Here is a 13,635-nt window from a genome sequence, read left to right on the forward strand (position 1 = left end):
AGCCTTCCTGTTAGCCATCACAATGGCAAGGAGGATAAGCGACTTTCAGAGCCTGTCAATCAAGGAACCCTTCTTGGTGGTATTAGGAACAGGTAGTGCTTAGACAGGATCCTCTTTATTTGCTCAAGGTGGCATCATGATTTCATGGGACACAAAAGATTGTCTTACCCTAAGAATGAAAGGGAAAAGAGTTTTAATTTTTTAGATGTCAGAAGGTGTTTGCTGACATATTTGGATAGCGTAAGTGACTTCAGGAAGTCGAGTCACCGTTTGATTTTGCTTAGCGAGGAAAGGTCTGCAAGCATCTAAACCAACAATAGCTAGATGGATCAGACAAGCATGTCCTTAGCTTATGAGCAGTCAGGGGTCTCAGTTCCTTTACACCTGAGGGCTCACTCTACTAGGTCGCTGGTGACCTCTTGGGTGGAGAGAGCTGGAGCATTGATTGAACAGATGTGCCGAGCAGCCACATGGACAAGCTAGGACACCTTCGTAAAACACTACAGGGTAGAGCTATTGTCACTACAGGACCTGGCGTTCGACAGGAAAGTATTACAGGCAGTGGTCCCGCCCTAAGGTAGGCCTGAGTTCCTTGCTTCAGTCTCAGGTGTGCCATCCTGGAAGATGACTAGAGAAAAGTACCAGTTAAACTTACCGATAATGGTGTTTCTGGGGCATCTTCTAGGACGGCAGGCCTACTTCCCACCCATATCTGGTGTTGATTAATTGAGGCAGAATACCTTTCGTGCATCGGGCTGCAGGAATACTCTTGCATAAACTGAGGAAGGCAGGAAAGGGCAGGGAATTTAAACTCTGTGAGTTTTTGATTGTGTTTCCTGTCAGGTAGAGCTAGTCATCTCTCCGGTGTGCCGTCATGGAAGATTTCCAAGAAACACCGTTACCGATAAGTGTAACTGGTACTTTTTAAAATCAGAAATAAGGTTCAATGAAACAATTGAAAACATTTTGGAGTTTACAGTAGCAATAAGAACATCAATAAATAAAGACACAATCCCAGGCCTACAGTCCAGAATCGCCCACAACAATACACACATATGACCCTTTCGATACGTACCCAGTAGATGTTTATGACTCATCCTTGCATATCAGAAGTATTTTAGATTGCATTTTTAAAATGCAAAATAAAGATAACATTGCATGTTAAATAACACTATGACTACATTACTCTGTTGTTATCTTTACACAGTAAAAAAAAATATTTAGGATTAATACATCCACAGCCTTTCTTGCCAAATGGCTCTTGTTTACATTTGAGATTGGAGGGTGGTAAAACAGGCAGTTGAGCCGTGTTTGAACTGCCTCCTCCCCTCCCCAAGCTACAAAGACAGCCACATGGGGGTATACATATCCTGCTCCACAATGCTTTGGATCGTGGCGTGGCAAAAATTGTCTCTCCTGTCGCATTCCTTGGGCAGCACAGCTTGACAGAAACAACTCATTCAAGTGAATGAGGTTGTGGCACAGTAGTATGGCTTTTACTGGTTAAAGCAGGCAGTGAATAGGTGACACAATGCATCCTCACACCTGTCAGATGCCCTCTGAATGCTATCCACTGCGGATCCATCTTCAGAGTGCAACCCATGTGTAAACGAGCTCTAAATACTAGAGCAGGAGGGCTTTTTGCTTCCTTCTTGTCTACCTTACCTTGATTCGTCTTCTAAATACATAATATTGCCAGATGTACTGGGGACGCCTGCTTTTACACGATATCTTCAGCCATAACCCCACTTGAAAACCGCAATGTTTACATACATATTGCAGCCTAGAGGAGCAAAGTGAATACAGATTTGAAGTTGCAAATTGATGTTTAGTGGATTTTTAGAATTTTTATTTCCCTCCAATCATCTTCCAGGATAGCAACACCTAAAAGGTGATTTGGTCCACTTCCTACAGGAAACATGAGCCAGACTAAAGACCCCCCCCCCCCCAACATACACCCCTTCCTCAATTTATGTGTGTTTAGCACCTTGTTAGTAATTAAAAGCCTATTTGCATTTGTTGTTTTATTGAATAACTTTCTTCCCAAGAGACAGTTGCCTCTTAGCTTTAATAGGTTAAGCAGCACATGATGATTCCATGAGTTGAACAAAAAAAACTGACTTAATTCCCTCATCCACACACTTGATGTGGATGGGTGAATCTTCTCTGCTGAGCTACACTGGATATAAAAAGTCTACACACCCTTGTTAACCACTTCAAGTCCGGACACTTTTACCCCCTTCCAGTCCAGGCCAATTTTCAGCTTTCAGCACTATCACACTTTGAATGACAATTGAACGGTCATGCAAGACTGTATCCATATTAATTTTTTAGCATTTTTTGAGACAGATAATGCTTTATTTCGGTGGTATTTATTCACCACTGGGATTTTTATTTTTTTGGTATATAAATGAAAAAGTCCAAAAATTTTGAAAAAAAGTGTTTTTCTTATAAAATTTTGCAAATAAATAATATTTCATCATAAATCTTGGCCAAAATGTGATAAGAAGGAAATGATGCAGCGCTACTCCAAGCTATAAAACACACATATAACCTAATTATATACATAATATAAATAAATGTGAAAACAATATTTAAAGTGACACAACATGCAAGGAATATAAATGTGACCTGATCCTCCCGGGATCTTCAGATATCTAACCGTGACCTGATCCTCAATGGATCCAGAAGTGAACAAAGTGGATACTAAACCACCACAATGATTGTGATAGCAGAGATATGTGAACCAATACTAAAAAGTATGCTAGAAAAGTGAATAGATCCTGAGTGGGATCTGAAGTGATGGTGGATAAAAAATGAAAATAAATAAATAAAATATAAGAATAAACTAGTCCAAATTGGGACTAATAAGTGATATGTCCAACAATTAGGACTCAAATAAAGGAAAACACATAAACATGTAAGTGTATATCAAAAGTGCATAAACAATACATAAAAAATTAATGAACCCCAAACACTACATATTGTTTCCATAAACATACAGTCAGGTCCATAAATATTGGAACATTGACACAATTCTAACATTTTTGGCTCTATACACCACCACAATGGGTTTGAAATGAAACGAACATGATGTGCTTTAACTGCGGACTGTCAGCTTTAATTTGAGGGTATTTACATCCAAATCAGGTGAACGGTGTAGGAATTACAACAGTTTGCATAGGTGCCTCCCACTTGTTAAGGGACCAAAAGTAATAGGACAATTGGCTTCTCAGCTGTTCTATGGCCAGGTGTGTGTTATTCCCTCATTATCCCAATTACAATGAGCAGATAAAAGGTCCAGATTTCATTTCAAGTGTGCTATTTGCATTTGGAATCTGTTGCTGTCAACTCTAAAGATGAGATCCAAAGAGCTGTCACTATCAGTGAAGCAAGCCATCATTAGGCTGAAAAAGCAAAACAAACCCATCAGAGAGATAGCAAAAACATTAGGCGTGGCCAAAACAACTGTGTGGAACATTCTTAACCACTTCCAGACCGGACACTTTTACCCCCTTCCTGACCAGGGCAATTTTCAGCTTTTAGCGCTATCACATTTTGAATGACAATTGCGCGGTCATGCAACACTGTACCCAAATTAATTTTTTACCATTTTTTTGAGATAGATAAAGCTTTATTTTGGTGGTATTTATTCACCACTGGGATTTGTATTTTTTTTGCTATGTAAATTAAATGTCCAAAAATTTTGAAAAAAAGTGTTTTTTTTATAAAATTTTGCAAATAAATAATATTTCATCATAAATCTTAGCCAAAATTTATTACGTTATCTTTTTAGTAAAAAAAAAAAAAATCCAAATTAGTTTATAAGCAAAAATTATAATTTTTAAACATTTTTTTTTACATTTTTATTTTATTTTTTTATATTATTTTTTTTTTTTTTTTTTTTTTTTTTTTTTACATACTGTCACCCTAGCAGTACAGTGTCACCTTTTGTGAATAGCCTTGTACCATGTGACCTCTGTGATCATTCACAGATTTCACACATAGTAAGCAATGATGTCAGAAGTGACATCTTGCTTACTACTTTGCATGTGATCACTGATTGGCCAATCAGTGATCACATGATCGGGACCTCGTCCGACGATCGGTGTTTCACTGTGTCCGGAGGGCACAGCGGGCACCGGTTCGCGGTGCTGCGCGCTCCCAGGGAGCGCGCACAAGCAGGGTGCAGGGAGGCCGTTTATAGACGGCCACCCGACTCTGCAGTGCCACCGTCCGGCCGTTTATATACAACGGCCGGTCAGGAAGTGGTTAAAAAGAAGGAACGCACCGGTGAGCTCAGCAACACCAAAAAGACCCGGAAGACCACGGAAAACAACTGTGGTGGATGACCGAAGAATTCTTTCCCTGGTGAAGAAAACACCCTTCACAACAGTTGGCCAGATCAAGAACACTCCCCAAGAGGTAGGTGTATGTGTGTCAAAGTCAACAATCAAGAGAAGACTTCACCAGAGTGAATACAGAGGGTTTACCACAAGATGTAAACCATTGGTGAGCCTCAAAAACAGGAAAGCCAGATTAGAGTTTGCCAAACGACATCTAAAAAAGCCTTCACAGTTCTGGAACAACATCCTATGGACAGATGAGACCAAGATCAACTTGTACCAGAGTGATGGGAAGAGAAGAGTATGGAGAAGGAAAGGAACTGCTCACGATCCTAAGCATACCACCTCATCAGTGAAGCATGGTGGTGGTAGTGTCATGGCGTGGGCATGTATGGCTGCCAATGGAACTGGTTCTCTTGTATTTATTGATGATGTGACTGCTGACAAAAGCAGCAGGATGAATTCTGAAGTGTTTCGGGAATATTGTCTGCTCATATTCAGCCAAATGCTTCAGAATTCATTGGACGCCGCTTCACAGTGCAGATGGACAATGACCCAAAGCATACTGCAAAAGCAACCAAAGAGTTTAAGGGAAAGAAGTGGAATGTTATGCAATGGCCAAGTCAATCACCTGACCTGAATCCGATTGAGCGTGCATTTAACTTGCTGAAGACAAAACTGAAGGGAAAATGCCCCAAGAACAAGCAGGAACTGAAGACAGTTGCAGTAGAGGCCTGGCAGAGCATCACCAGGGATGAAACCCAGCGTCTGGTGATGTCTATGCGTTCCACACTTCAGGCTGTAGTTGACTGCAAAGGATTTGCAGCCAAGTATTAAAAAGTGAAAGTTTGATTTATGATTATTATTCTGTCCCATTACTTTTGGTCCCTTAACAAGTAGGAGGCACATATGAAAACTGTTGTAATTCCTACACCGTTCACCTGATTTGGATGTAAATACCCTCAAATTAAAGCAGACAGTCCGCAGTTAAAGCACATCTTGTTCGTTTAATTTCAAATCCATTGTGGTGGTGTATAGAATGTTAGAATTGTGTCCATGTCCCAATATTTATGGACCTGACTGTATATATAAATCAGGTATATATCAAATGAACAAAAATATATGCAATAGTGAAAATATCCATGTGACTATATCTGACAATGAATTACATTGATAGACTCATACCCCAAATAGACTGAGTGCTGGAATAAAATCAAAAGGTGCTTCAACAAAGTAATAGTTTAAGGGTGTACAAACTTATGCAACCATATTATTATTATTATTTCAGTTTTTTATTTTTACTTCCCTCCACCTAATAGATTTCAGTCTGTTGTTCAACTGAGTTGTACAGTTTATAGGTTACATTAAAGTTGGAAAAAGTTCTGAAATTATTTATTTTTTACATCATAGAAGCCTGACATTTTAACCACCTCTCGTCCGGCCGTTGTATATAAATGGCCGGACGGTGGCAGTGCAGGGGCGGGTGGCCTCCCCACCCCCCTGCTTGTGCGCGCTCCCTGGGAGCACGCAGCACCGCAATCCGGTGCCCTCCTCCAGACACAGTGGAACACAGATTGTCGTACGGGACCTCTGTACGAGGTCCCGATCATGTGATCATTGATTGGCCAATCAGTGATCACATGCAGAGTAGTAAGCAAGATGTCACTTCTTTTTTTTTTTTTTTTTGTTTACAAACGATTTTATTGTATAAAAGTAGACTGTAAAACAACAGTACATTTTCGCATAGAACTTACAGCAAAAACAAGGCACTTTTGAATAGTACAATACAGAAAAGTATATTAATGTAAGAGAGAGAAGGAATAGAGAAAAAAAAAAATAGATTGTGAGTACATGAAATGTGTAAATGATAAGGTAGGTTAAATGATACATCTGTCAACAGTATATGCCATTCAACTTTTACTGGGAATGTTATTAATCATGCAATAAATGTCTATAATCTCTCCATGACTCCCATTTTTTATCAAATAAGTGCATCTTATCCAGTAGGGTATAATGAATGCGTTTCATGAGCATTACAGTATCAATTCTGTGTAAGACGGAGGTCAAGGGTACAGTATTGGACTTCCAATGTAAGGCAATAGACCATAAAGTGGCAATACATATAGTATGTATCAATCTCATAATGGCATCAGAGACCCCCGGGATATGAGCCCCCAATAAACAGGTCTGCATAGACAATCGTATCTGGGTACCCGCCAGTGAGGTAGCCACCTCAGATATCTTGGACCAAATCAATGATATGATCGGGCAATCCCAAAATATATGAACCAAAGTTCCTGTGAGGCCGCAGCCCCGAAAACAGAAGGGGGACGTTTGTGGGAACAGTACATGTAGTCTTGATGGGGTGTAATACCATCTGGTTAAAACCTTAAGGGCCGTCTCACGAACAGAAAGAGATCTAGAACACTTACATATGTTATCCACCATGGAATCCCAATCCTCATCCGAAAAGGTGATACCACTATCCTCCTCCCATTTTTGTCTGTATAAAGGGGGTGTATGAGAAATAGAGGTCAAAGATTGATAATAAAGATCAGAAATAAGACCCCTACCTCTGGGAGAGTCACGGCTGATACGTTCAAAAAAGGAAATTGGGGAGGATGGTATAAGGCCAAAATGTGAATTAAAAAAGTGTCTAATCTGTCGGTAACGATGATATTCACGAAGAGGGATATCAAAAAACTCACGCAGCATATCAAAAGTAATGTACGATCCTCCTCTTTGGAAATCAGATAATCTGATAAGGGAACAATCATACCACCAACGAAATGTTTGAGGGGAGGAAAAAGCTGCAACAAAAGTAGGATCACCAAAAAATGAAACACTTGGGGGAATAAGAGAGACTAGATTCAATTTAATTTTGTATTTGGACCAAAGCGTCAGTGAATGGGTCACTATGGAGTTATGGAAAGTAAGCGATCGGGGGGAGATTTTGGACCACAGAATACCCGGTAAATAGAATGGGTGTATAGACTGAGATTCAAATTTGATCCATGGGGTCTGAGAGTTAATAGTTGCCCATTGTGATAGTTGCGCAAAACGAGCCGAGAGGTAATATAGCCAAAAATTGGGAAGACCGAGACCTCTCGTCCGTTGTGAGCGGTACAAAATAGATGAAGCAAAACGTGGACGCTTATTATCCCGGAAAAAATTGTTAATAGTCCGCTGAAAATGGTTCAAAAACATTTTCGAGACCGGAACTGGAAGTGCTCTAAAAAGATAAAGTAGTTTAGGCAAGATATTAATTTTAACCGCCGTGACTCTACCCAGAAAGGAAATATGGTAACCATGCCAAATCTTTAATAGAGTAGAGAGACGTGATACACATGGTGGATAATTAGCAGCAAACATATCCGAGTATCTGGGAGTGAGATTAACACCCAAATAGGATATCCGATCTGTAGACCAGCGGAATGGAAAAGAACTATGGAGAGATGCACTTAGGGAATCAGGAACATTAACAGGCATAATCACCGATTTGGTAAAATTAACAATGAGACCTGACGCTATAGCAAAATCGTTAAATACGGCACATAAATTAGGCAATGAGGTTAACGGGTTAGTAAGAAACAGCATAACATCGTCAGCATACATGCTTATTTTGAAATGTGAAATTAATAATGGATAGCCAGAAATGTCCGGATGGAGCCAAAGGTTCCAACACCAGCGCAAACAAGAGGGGTGAAAGAGGACAGCCCTGACGGGTGCCTCTACCCAATGTAAAAAAGTCAGAATTACAGCCAGGGAGCCTTATTCTCATTTTAGGAGAGTCGTATAGGGCGTGTATACCAGCCAAAAACCCATCACTGAAGCCCATTTTCCGTAACAAGGAAAATAAATAGGGCCAAAGCACACTGTCAAAGGTCTTGTTTATGTCAAGACTCATCAGCAGAACATCTTTAGAATGTAAATTGGCATCTTGAATAACATTTAGAGTAAGGCGACTGTTATCAGTAATGAATCTGTCAGGAATAAAACCAGATTGGTCTGCAGAGACCAGAGAGGAGATAATAGGGGCCAACCTGTCCGCCAAAATGCGGCTAAATATTTTCAGATCGTTATTCATTACTGAGATTGGTCTATAGTTTTGTGGTAAACAGTGGTCTTTCTGTGGTTTGGGTATTAAAGACATATTGGCCAACAGCATCTCCTCAGGGAACTTACCCCCCTGCAAAACATCATTAAATAATGTTATCAAATAGGGAGCCAACGTAGAGGCAAAATATTTATAATAACTAGCGGAGAATCCGTCAGGGCCCGGTGCAGTAGAACTTTTTAGCGCGCTAATCGCACGAGTTATTTCCTCTATCGTACAAGGGGCATTAAGAGAGGCAATCTGAGAAGGTGTAAGGGCAGGGAGGGGTATAGAATCCAGCCATGAGTCAGATGAAGAAACAGAATCTGACTGCGGAGGAGCTAATAGACCAGACAAAAAAATAGACAAAAATACCCAAAACTTCCTGAGGTAGAGATGAAATAGCACCCGAGATGGTGCGCAACTTATAGACATGTGGGGGGCGCAGAGAGTGGTTCAATTTCCTTGCAAACATAATGGATGCTGAGTTGCTATGTAACAAGAATGAGGCCAGCGGAGAGCTTTTTCAGTCTTTTGGGAAAGCAGAGTATTCAATTCTAAACGCTTTTGGGACAACTGTTTATTAAGAAGAGATGGATTAGAAATATGACTTCTATAATGTGCTTCTAATTCTTGGGTAAGAAGTAGTATTTGTTGCCATCGTTTTCTATTCCTGGATGAGGCCATGGAGATAAGGCGGCCACGTATGACCGCCTTATGGGCTACCCATAGTGTGGCTGAAGATATATCAGGAGTAGAGTTAGACTGAAAGTATTCCCGGATAGATGTAACCACCTCTTGGCGAGAGTCAATATCAGTAAGCATAGAGTCATTAAGTCTCCAAGAGAAGGGGGTAGGTGCCAATCCTGTAAACGTGATAGATAAAGCCATAATATCATGATACGACCAGGGGCTCAGGTGAATGCAAGCTTTCCTAGAATTTGCTAATAAAATAGGGGTACAATAGATATACTCTAATCTGGCATAAGAGTCATGTGGGTGTGAGTAAAATGAGTAATCCCTGGCTCCCACATTGTGCGCTCTCCAGACGTCCATCAGAGGGCATCTAGTTTCTTAGTAAGGGATTTTGGGAAAGCCTGGGAAGAGTGCGAGGAGGAGCTCCAGTCCAGAAGAGGGTTTGCTACCAGGTTAAAATCCCCACCCACCAATAGATTTGGGGACAAGAACCTATCTAGGACGTCAAAAAATTTAGAAAAAAAGGAAGCTTGTGCCAAATTCGGTGCATAGATATTTGCAATAATAAGTTCTCAACCTGAAAGGGTGCCTTTAAGAATGATAAACCTACTGTCCGGATCACAATAGACCTGTTGGACCTCAAAGGGAAATTAATTATGTAGAAAAATAGCTACTCCTCTACTTTTGGAGGAATATAAAATATAAAACCCCTGCCTATAGGATTTATGAAAATATGTCGGGTGTTTGGCGGCTGCAAAATGTGTTTCCTGTAACAAAATAATTTTAGCCCCTAATCGCTTATATTGAAGAAAGGCTGTTTTGCGTTTATTTGGTGAATTGAAACCCTGGACATTATGTGAAATACATTGAATTACCATAGCATTCAAAAGTTGTAGCTATCAGCATAAAAATACACATTGAAAAGACATCTCCCAGAATTATTTGGCTAGACACAAGGACCCGTGAGTCCACATCAGACAGATTTACAGGCAGTAGTACCAGCATAGGGGATATCCAGACCCCAATATGGGTGTCGTGACGTCCACAAACCGGCACAAAGCCAACATCATGTACTAAAGCTTTGAAAAGAGAAAAAATAAAGAATAATAGGAGTGAAGCCTTTATAGCTCCTGTAATTAAAAGGGTAACTGAGAAACATGGATCAGGCAGGCAGTTTGTCATACCTGAAAAAACAAAAGGTGCAAACATCAAAGGGCCAAATGGGCCCAAACCCTGTCTCTGTAAAACATGGAAAATGGAGCTGCTACCCCACAATCGGGCGGTAACACCTCCGGCCATGTCAGGCGGCAGGGTGGGGGAACGTGCTCAAGAGTTGTAAAACCATGAATTAATGGGCGGTATTAAGAGGGTCCAAAGACCCTTAATAAGCCTCAACACATCCAGCTATCAATGAGAAAGCATACATAAGTCTCAGAAAAACAGAAATATCACAGCAGTGACCACAAAATGCACATCCTTAAGATATAAGAGGTACAAATGAGCATAATCCCTATATCCTGGAAGATGTCACTTCTGACATCATTGCTTACTACGTGTGAAATCTGTGAATGATCACAGAAGTCACATGGTACACGGCTATTCACAACAGCCTTGTACCATGTGACAAGCTGTGACCAATCACAGTTCACACAGTATTTCTCAATGGCTGCAAGAATGCAGCCAGAGAGAAGGAGAAAGGATTGCTTTTACAGCCTTTATGGGTGTAAAATCAATCAATGTAAAAAAAAAAAAAAAAAATCTTCATAACCCCCCACATAACCCCCCACAAGTAGTACAGTGGTACTCCAAGGAGCAGGGCCCTCGAACCCCTCGTGTATCGCACTGGATTGTTATTGTACTGTTTCATGTATTGTCCCCCATTGTAATGTACAGCGCTGAGCGAACTGTTGGCGCTATATAAATACTGTATAATAATAATAATGCAAAAAACGCATGACCCAAAGCAACAAATATTTGTGTAAAAAGTCATAACACAATGTAATCCAGAAAACTAAAAAAACACTCATGCCCGTGGATGGTGAATGTGGGTAACCACAAAAGGGTATCCGTAAGTAGCTGAATTAGCCGCTCACCTCCTTGTTTCGACCCGCATTCTTGCAGCCATTGAGAAATACTGTATGAGCTGTGATTGGTCACAGCTTGTTACATGGTACAAGGCTGTAGTGAATAGTCGTGTACCATGTGACTTCTGTGATCATTCACAGATTTCACACGTAGTAAGCAATGATGTCAGAAGTGACATCTTGCTTACTACTCTGCATGTGATCACTGATTGGCCAATCAATGATCACATGATCGGGACCTCGCACAGAGGTCCCGTACGACAATCTGTGTTTCGCTGTGTCCGAAGGAGGGCACCGGATCACCATTTATATACAACGGCCGGACGGGAGGTATAAACTGTACAACTCAGTTGAACAACAGACTGAAATCTTTTAGGTGGAGGGAAGTAAAAATAAAAACTGAAATAATAATAATGTTGCATAAGTTTGCACACCCTTAAACTATTACTTTGTTGAAGCACCTTTTGATTTTATTCCAGCACTCAGTCTATTTGGGGTATGAGTCTATCAACATGGCACATCTTGACTTGGAAATATTTGCCCACTCTTCCTGGCAAAAACACTCCAAATCTCTCAGATTGTGAGGGCATCTCCTGTGCACAGCCCTCTTCAGATCACCCCACAGACTTTCTTTTTTTTAAATTTATATTATTATTATAATAGGTTTTAATTTCATTACAAAAAAAAATCACATTACCTCTGTGTTATAAAATAAACACATCCATGGATCCTTTTGAATACTTACTCCAAAACTCTCCTGTATATAAAATATTCCCTCCTGCCAATATTTCTGTATTTTCTTACACTCCCACCAAATATGTGACATTGTCCCTCTTTCTCCACAACCCCTCAAACAAAGTGACGAAACCTCCTTCCTTAGCTTATGTGCCATTTCCGGTGTACAATACCATCTTGTCAAACATGTATAGTTAATTTCTACCGTGTTCAAATTTACAACCCCGTGCACCAATTTAAACACTTTATCCTTCTGTTGCGCATTCATTTTTGTACCCAATTCTTTTTCCCAACTCTCCAAGAATCTCAGAGGCTCTGATTCCATTAGCTCGCTGAGCATCTTATATATTTTAGACAACACATGTTTACAAACTGTGTCCTGGCTCAACAATTTTTCAAATGGAAGCGTATCCTCCTCTTCCCTCAGAGGGCGGGGAAGTGTTAAAACTGATAATATCTAAACTCATCTAATGCGAAAAATAAATCCTTCCTTTCCCTCAATTCCTGAAATTTATACAACTTCCCCTTAACTAAAATATCTCCCAAACGTGCATCTCTCTCTCTAAACCATCTCCCTGCTATTTCATCATTCCCTGGTATAAAGAAATCAGTCCCCACTAGTGGAATCTTAAGTGAATTATACTCCCAACCCATGATTTTGTGTAACCTATCCTATATTCTCAATACCTCCATTGTTAACACACTCCCATTTCCCTTCAACCCACAAAATTTACTTGGAATCCATATGAGCTTCCCCAACTGTGTCTTGCTTATTGTTTCCTTCATTTTTATCCAACTTTTTTCTTCCGCATTATAGGTCCAGTCCACCACCCTTGATAGTTGCACCAACATATAATATTTCATCATATCTGGCAAATTCAATCCTCTCCTCTCCTTATTTTTACAAAGTATCTTATAACTAATTCTTACTTTCTTATTAGCCCAGATAAAGGTCGATATAATTTCTCTTATTATCCTAAAAAATTATTCTGGTAGATATATTGGAATCATTTGGAACATATATATATATAGTATTTTTGGAACCACCACCATCTTTATCAGGTTAATGCGTCCAAGCCACGAGACTCCCCCTATTGAAAGCCTTCCCAGCTCATCTTTGATTTAATTCATTAATGGTACATAATTAGCATGGTATAGGTTTTTTATTGAAGGAGTTAATTTTATTCCTAAGTAAGTTAATTCTCTCTCCCTCCATACAAAAGGAAATTCCTCTTGCAGATTCCACATCTCAGCTTTTGTTACATTGATATTTAAGATCTCTAATTTAGATAAATTTATTTTCAAGTTTGTTAAATTCCCATAGTTTTTCAACAATCCCATTAAATTTGGTAGCGTCACTCTCGGATTAGCAATATAGAACAGCATATCGTCCTCATACGCTGCTACCTTATGTTCTACTTCTCCTATACAAATTCCTCTGATATCTATATTTTTTCTAACCATAGCTAATAATGGTTCCAGAGATATTACAAACAACAATGGTGAGATGGTGGACACCCGTCTTGTACATTATACATTTTAAAGAGATTTGAGAAGGCTCCATTCACTTTAATTGATGCAGAGTGTCAGGAATGGACTCGCCAATAGTGGTGGGACTCACCTGCCTTGTGGTTTGCAGTACCAGGACTGGCCAGCGGGTGCTCTCAGCAACCAGAGG

The sequence above is a fragment of the Staurois parvus genome, unplaced genomic scaffold, assembly GCF_062004578.1.
Source record: "Staurois parvus isolate SC_StPar_1 unplaced genomic scaffold, SC_StPar_1.0 ptg000105l, whole genome shotgun sequence".
Classification (NCBI taxonomy): Eukaryota; Metazoa; Chordata; class Amphibia; order Anura; family Ranidae; genus Staurois; species Staurois parvus.